This window comes from Nicotiana attenuata, unplaced genomic scaffold (assembly GCF_001879085.1).
Source record: "Nicotiana attenuata strain UT unplaced genomic scaffold, NIATTr2, whole genome shotgun sequence".
Classification (NCBI taxonomy): Eukaryota; Viridiplantae; Streptophyta; class Magnoliopsida; order Solanales; family Solanaceae; genus Nicotiana; species Nicotiana attenuata.
The window spans coordinates 127,249-135,465 of NW_017672550.1; the positions used below are offsets into that span (position 1 = coordinate 127,249).

Here is an 8,217-nt window from a genome sequence, read left to right on the forward strand (position 1 = left end):
TAAGGCAAGTGAAGCCCTTGCCTTAGGCTCCCAAATAATTAAGGCCCCAAAAATAAAAACTATTATTATATTATTATATAATATATACTTCATCATTTATATTTATATAATTATTAATAAAGATTTCAAATTTTAATGATTTTTAACATTTGGTAGACGTAATATATATCTACCTTCTCATCAATTTTATTTTTCTTTCTTTATGTATAGTCCTTTTTTATGCTTTTTACGATTTTACTTTTTAATTTCAATTCCAGTTCTCTAAATTAACTATTTCTTTTTGTCACATTTGATTGATCCACACACCAGAAAGCAAGTTCTTTTGTGTCTCATCTTTTTTAACTAAGAAATTCCGAGGCAAATGTCGCAAGGTTCAAAACATGATGAATAATGGGCTCCCCCTTTACCATTTTCACTTAAGGGAAGAATTCAATACCATATGACGCGCGCCTAACTCATACATCATGATTTATGCTCTCACCACTATATCAAAGTCATGAAGGTTTTTTTTGTATCTCAATATTATATGAATTTTATAAAAGACGTTTCAGGGTCTTTTTAATATATTTTGGTTTAGGCCATCAGTTCTGTTGAGCCGCCCCTCATTGACAATCAACAATTATTTACAGACTACTGCCCCATTATAAACGTACTGTTCAACCAGCTTCATTCACATTTGATAACTGAATGACAAACTCGTTGCCTTTAATGCTCTTGTCATAGTTGCCTTATTTTAAGTGAGACTCTATAAATTTTATTGAGAATGTACGGGGCGGATAAGTGGCTCTAGTAGGAGACTAGTAAAACCTTGATTTAGGTCCCCCAAAATTTTAATAATGGATTTCATAATTTTATTTCAAATTAGACAATATTAATGTTTGTAGAAAAAATAAAAAAGTACAAAAAAATTGTAAAAAAAGAAAGAAAGGTGTCTACTCTTAAACAGTAAAAATATTTTTTAAACTTTGAATTAAATTACTTAAATCTTTGTAAATATATTTTTTACAACAACATCAAAGGTAACATATTGTAAATACATGTCTAATATCTCATTTATTGAAATTTTTCTTTTTTAATATAAATAATAATATTACTATGTGAAGTTAAAGACTTTATGTCATTTAAGAAGATATTCCATAAACAACAAGTATGAAAAAAATGGCAAGATTAATTTTTTTGCATATATGTGTGGATTCATACTAATAGAAAAAGTATAAGGCCTCTTATTAAAATTTGGATTTAGGCCACCAATTTTATGGAGCCGCCCTTGACGATATATTCCTGAATGTATGTAATATAATGTCATTAATAGCAGTACCAGTACCAGGACTTAAAGTAAAAGAAGAGTCTTTTGGGTATTACCCATTGTAACAGTTGTTAACAAGGTTGAGTAACTGTAAGAGTATCACGAAGCTGTGAAGGAATTGCAGGTTGAATGTAGGTTATCTTCGCCAAAAATCAAACGAGCCGGCATTACTTTATTCGTCGTCGAAAATGGCGGAATACATCGGCGGCGGCAGCTAAGGACTCTGATAGTGGAGGGGGAAGTGTTTGTATTAGCGACTGTATTTGGTAGTTCAAGAAACAAGTTTTACAAAATTGTATTCAATATATCGATTTATGCTTCTAAATAATTTAATGGTTAACTACACTAAACACCCCAATAATATGACTCAAATTTGATTAATAGCATGTTTGGCCGAGCTTCACAAGAGGCCAAAAGTGATTTTTTTTTCTTCTCAAAAGCACTTTTTTCCCCCTAATTTGAAGTGTTTGGCCAAGCTTTCTTGAGGGAAAAAAGTGATTTTTGGGAGAAGCAGAAAAAGTAGCTTCTTCGTAACAGCAGAAACAGAAGCAGTTTTGACTTTTCTTCTTACCAATAATACCCTTAACAAAATATAGTATATACCAAAATAACCATTAAACCTAATACTTATGATATTAATGTATAAATATTTCTTATTATTTTTAGAATAGATTTCTAATATATAGTGACTTTAGGAGCGAAGGCTTTTACATTTGTTGAATGATATTTAATATATTTAACTTATATTAAAATAATTAAGTACTTTTAAATTTTATTTTCATATTTTTCTTAAAAAAATGAAAAGATTAAATTATTGCCTGTAATAACAAATTTTTGAGATTATTTATTTACTTATAATACTAATTATTAATTAAATAGAATGTCCTTATTCGTAATTTGATACTTAAAAGCACTTTCTGAAAAACTTGGCCAAACACAAATTATTGCTGAAAAGTGATTTTCAGAGTGATTAGCCAAACACAAACTGCTTCTCTCCAAAGTACCTTTTTCAAAATAACTTTTAGAAAAAGCACTACTCAAAGTAAGTTGATTTCTTCGGCTTGACAAAACAGGCTATTAATTAAATTATAATTAAAAAGCTTTATCTATTTATTTTTTATGAAATTCAAAAAAAGAATATATTTTTATTAAAAAATTATCTATTTTTAGAATATTGGACAAGTAAAAGTGAACGGAGAGATTAATTAGTTTTCAATTCATGTGAATCTATTTATTTTTTAGTCCGTACCAAAAAGAATGATTCATTACCATATTTAAAAATAATTTACCTTTATGCAATGATTTGTAACCACACAAAATAAATGTGCCTCATTTTAAACCACAAGTTCAAAAAAATTTATTTTTTCTTAAACTCTGTTCCCAGTCAAACAGAATCATATAAATTGAAACGGGGGGAGTAGATGATTATTATTAAAACGATATTTTAGTAATTACCAAGGTTACATCAGTTATTCACCTTCCTTTTATTGGAATTATAAGTTTATCATTATCTCTTCTAAAGTTTCTCTTGAAATCAAAATCAAACTTAGTACAATATGACAATATTTGAAATATTACTTTGTGAGTTAAATTAACACATGGTGATAAAAAGAAAAAGTGAGCAATGGATTATTTAATTGCAAAAAAATGAGAAATAACCCGATTTACAATTGGTAATTGAAAAATAGGCACAGTTTTAAAAGTACTCGAAATTTAACAACTTTTTTATGTAAAGATAAAATTTGAACAAAAACACCCTTAAAAATCCGAAACAATTCCAATACAATATGTTGAAGTTCGATTTTTTTACATATGAAATTCCAATATAATGTATTAGAATTTCATAATGTGTTGGAGTTCCAACATAATAAGTTTATACGCAATAACTCCATAACCAGCATATTATGCTAAAACTTTCTGTGTTTAAGCTATGGGACTTTTGTCCAGATTTTATCTCCGCATAAAATAGTGACCATTTTTCAATAACTTTGCAAAAACCGGCTATTTTTTTATTCGAAAACTAGTTGGCACATGTTATTTTCACGTACAATTCCTATAAACAAGTATGTCAGCCAAACACTTCTTGAGAGCAATGATTTTCTTTGATGAAAAATTCCCTCCTTATTCTTCTGAACAGCTTATATAGAGAAACGATTGAAGGAAGAAGTCATAGCTCAAAAACAGCTGTAACATACTGAATCACTCGTTAAATGGAGAAAGTGACTTTCGAATTTTACAACAATCAACTGAAAAAATCTTTTTGCATTTTGATGATAACTTTCTACCTAAAGTCAACTGGTTAATTTTCCTTTTTAGGAAATTTTCCTTGAATGGAATGATTAGTATTCTCAGAAAATAAAGGTCAGGGGTGATTTATTACTTGCGTTTTGTAGTTTTGCTGCTTTTCTTAAGTTTGTATGGTTTTCAACAGTTTCTGGATTCACATGCTTTCTTTCTGGGGGATAACTGGGCTTATATACTCAATAGAGAAACGATTGAAGGAAGAAGTCAGAGGTCAAAGCAGCTGTAACATACTGAATCTGCAAAATGAGAAAGTGACTTTCGAATTTTACAACAGTCATCTGAATTTTATTTTTTTGCATTTTGATGATAACTTTCTACCTAAATTTACATAAGTCAAAAGGTTTGCAAAAATGTGGTTTGCAAAGGAGATCAATATAAATTACCATGGCGGGTGTTATTCAATAATTCAAATAGCTGCTGTAGAAACATCGATATCATCAGATTCATCAGCAATCATTTCATCACAAAATAGCAGTTTAAGATATGGAAGAACTCTTGGAAGCATGGGTAGGTCTGCTAAGTTAACACTCATCATATCAAAAGCAATGCATGTTTTGTGCATGTGTGTTTCATCGAAAACTGGGATTTTAGGGTATCTTTGACTGAAGTGAGTGAGGATGATACGATATGCTCCAGCAGAGTCCCCTACTTCGATGGCTTCCTGTGTTGTGCTATGATTTCTTGCTATGGCCTCCTCCACCATGCCATCTTCAAAGGTAGCCTGCAGTAAGCACCCGAAATAATAAACTATAAATTTTATTCAAGTTGAAAGTTGCAAGTGAAGAAAAGAAGATGGAGAAACCAGATCCAACTTAAGACGAGGTCAGCCATCAGAAGGTGACTCCATAAATAGCAACAAAAGAAAACATGTAACAGGAAAGAGGCAGAAAAAAGAGGAGCGAAATTAAGTTTGTAGAAAGCATTAACATACAACTCGCACTGACGACATCATGAGCTATGAGGACAATTGCAGTTCAAGAAGGAACAATATTCAGAAAAACAAGCTATCTATGGAATGATACTCAGTGATCCAGTAACTATTCAACACTTAGAGAGTCGCATCCATATTACAACATAACACAGAAAATCAATATGCTGTTTGACTTTGCATGATAGTAGGTACAATGAAAGTTTGAGTTCTTGTATAATGCTAAAATGGGAACATGTGGCAACTAAAATTCTCATGATAAGCGTTAAGCCCAGAGTACAGTATAGTATGTGGTAAAATACTAATATTAGGAAGGTAAACAGTAATCTGGGACAGCCAAAAATAAACAAATAACGGAATTTGGGAAATATACTTGTAATCAAAGGGGAAACCAAAATGACACTATAACAACTTGCCTCATGTATGAGAACCGTTGCACCACGCGAAGCTTCAACTAGTTCTGGACAAGGCCTAGTGTCACCAGAGTATACAATTTTCCATCCTGGTATCTTCTTCCCAGTGCTATTAGTCCTATCAGCAGCCTTCAAGACAGCACCATATGCTTGTGGACAATGAATAACAGGAAAGCTAATCAATGCCTCCAATCCTGCTTCTCTGAGAATTTCCTTTAATGTCTTCAGCAATGGGAATGCAGCCGCTGCATCAACCGGACTGCCTGGCCTCTTCCAATAACTCTCCATACGGCTCCCTTTAGCAAATAAGGTAGAACCATTCTTTTGGTCACTTGGTACACATGCACTCTCACTCACATCCTTGTCTCCAGTTGACTCGAAAGTCTTTAATGAAGCTTCTGTAGTATGCCTACAATCAAGGAACTGCATATCCAGATCCTCAAGTTTTTGGTATGCATCGAGGAATCTCTTAAGCTGCCTTGGGCCCACAACAATTAAAGGTTCATGAGGAGTTTCATTGAGCAAATCGCGTTGGAGAGCAAGTATTCTTGCAAGACCAGTATGATGATCAGCATGAATATGAGAAATCCAAATACACCTTAAACCTTTTACGGCTTCATCAGCACCTTCAATGCCAAATCTGTTAAATAAAAAACACGTTATCCCTCTCAATTTGAGGTCAGACAAAAACCATATGTAAATAGAAGTTGAGGGTTATGAACTTATACATTACCTTCTTTTGAGCTGTCCCAATGTTCCTTCACCACAATCTAACAGAATACTTCCCTTTGAGAAAAGATTGACAAAAATAGAACTAACATTCCGATATTTTGAAGGCTGAGATGAACCAGTTCCAAGAAGAACAATCTCCACGTCCTCTCTTGTTACACCTTTCAAACAACTAGGTAATGCAGTTTCATGCAACCAGGGCTCTTCGATCATAACTTTGTTCGCCTGCATAGTCGCACTGCCTCCATTTGTAACATTGTTGTCATGCAACATCTGGGTAATACGTTCAGAAGCATCTGATATTTCAGGAATTTCTGATATTAACTCTTCTATGATTTTTGGCCGAGAAGTAATTTCAGGAATACCAGATCTGTCTAACCCAAGCTGCGCATATGGACGAAGATGAAACTGTTCGACGAAAAGAAGTTCATTTTGAATGATGTCCAACCCAGCATCAAAGTCAAACAATGCATGAGGTCAATTGCACTAAATCTTATGGAAAATTCAAACGCATTCCTAACAAAATGAAACCAAAAATTGGTATGCAGTTTCTAGGTTCTAATTTTGCGCCAGAAGCAATTGGATCAAATTAAATAAACTTTCTCACCTTGAGGAGGTTCTCTGCCGTAACTTGACATGAAGAGAACTGCAAAAAAAAGTTATAATTATAATTTCTTAATTGAACAAGTATACCCAAGATTAAATCACTGTCCAAAGTAAACTAATGTACCTCACTTGGGGTCTTAGAGACTGAGAGTAAGCTCTTCAACTGCGGAAGGGACCAAAAACCAGGCGCAGGAAAGAATTGAGGGCACAAATAATTCAGTCTTGAGGCAATTCTTGCACTCGACTTCAGAATTGGAATTTTAATATTCTTCCTGCGGTTTGTACAAGAAAAATCATATTACCTGGTATAAGCAGGAAATATATATAACAGCACAAAAGCTGTATATCAGCCTGAAAAGATGAGAACGTTAAAAGGTTACTCACGGCTGATGTCCTGCCATGATGTGCTGCGCCTCGCAAAATCTTGACATCCATTGCTGATATTCAGTTGAACATGTTTACTGAAGCAGGACTAGGTGTATCACACAATCAACTATTTTGCACATTTCCTTGGATTCTTCGGATGGATATGAATAATATGGAGTAAGATAATGTATAGACGACAATTCTTGCAGATGAGATGGTGTTGGGCAGTCAACAACGAGTACAATAGGACCAGCAACAGAAGGCCCCAATACATCACTGGGACGAACCTGCGCAAAAGTTCATTGAAAACAAATGAGATAAGTACGAAGCAAAAAATAATCCTTTAACTTACCATGATATCTTGGCGATCTGACTTTACTGAATTCCCAAGTTGCAATTCACGGTATTTTGGGCCAGGCCTCAACCCAAGAGCAGCAGCCTTTTTGGGATCAAATTTTCCCTTAATTTCAGGCAACTCACAAATATAAACCACCGAAAGATCCCCAGGCTTTAATAAAAATTCAGCTGTGGAATGCATCCTCCGCACATTGACACCAACTAGAGGATCATCCAGCTCAGAGGATCCTTCCTTTGTCGTGTCAGACACTTTTGAGTAACGTGGTCGCAACAGAACAGCAGATATTTTGACAACCTCATCGTTAATAGGAACATAGAGATCATCACTCGTCCCTGAAGAAGCAGTACTAACATCAACTGATCCAACAGTTGGGCCAAAACTCCGTGCATGGACCATGGCAGCATTTGATGAATGATTTCATTGCATTTTAGTTGCCACATATTCCCATTTTAGTATTATACAAGATATTAGTTGGCACTTGGTACACATGCACTCTCACTCACATCCTTGCCTCCATTTGACTCAAAAGTCTTTAATGAAACTTCGGTAGTATGCCTACAATCGAGGAACTGCATATCTAGATCCTCAAGTTTCTGATATTAACTCTTTAATGATTTTTGACCAAGAAGTAATTTCAGAAATACCAGATCTGTCTAACCAAGCTGCACATATGAGCAATTTTGTCGAATTATAGCAAAATTCCCGCTTAATTTTGTTGCAAATACAACAGCGCTAGCTTTGGAGGGTTCTTGATGAAACTAAATAATTTTATCGCGGCCTATAATCTAATTTCTAAAAGATAATCAATGTTCCAAGGTGGCCTCCTTCTACCGCTCTCTTCAAAAACTCAAGTGCAACTTCTAGTCTTTCATTTCTCAAGAAGTCAGTCGAACAATTACAACCATTGAAAATTATCATTTAAAAAAGTACACATTAAAAAGACCAGGACTAACTAATTCATCCCAAACCCTTTCTATACAAGGCTTCTGGATTCTCACACTCTCTAGTAAACTATCTAGCTTCTGCAAATAATGTGTAGGCCGCCAATAATCTTCGTCAAACAGTAAGTGATAGATTCTTAAGAACTTGTCGGTCCTCTGATATTTCATTCAAAATCTTGCAACTAAAAATAAAATATATAGAAAATTTCTTTCTCATATAAAGGATTTGATATAAGAAATACGCATACATGTTATTGACATTGAAG

The 8,217-nt window shown here is 33.8% G+C and overlaps 1 pseudogene; it reads right to left on the reverse strand.

Annotated features, from left to right (window-relative positions):
• Window positions 1-3,978: 3,978 nt before the first annotated feature.
• Window positions 3,979-7,437, reverse strand: LOC109213632 (annotated as a pseudogene).
• Window positions 7,438-8,217: the final 780 nt, after the last annotated feature.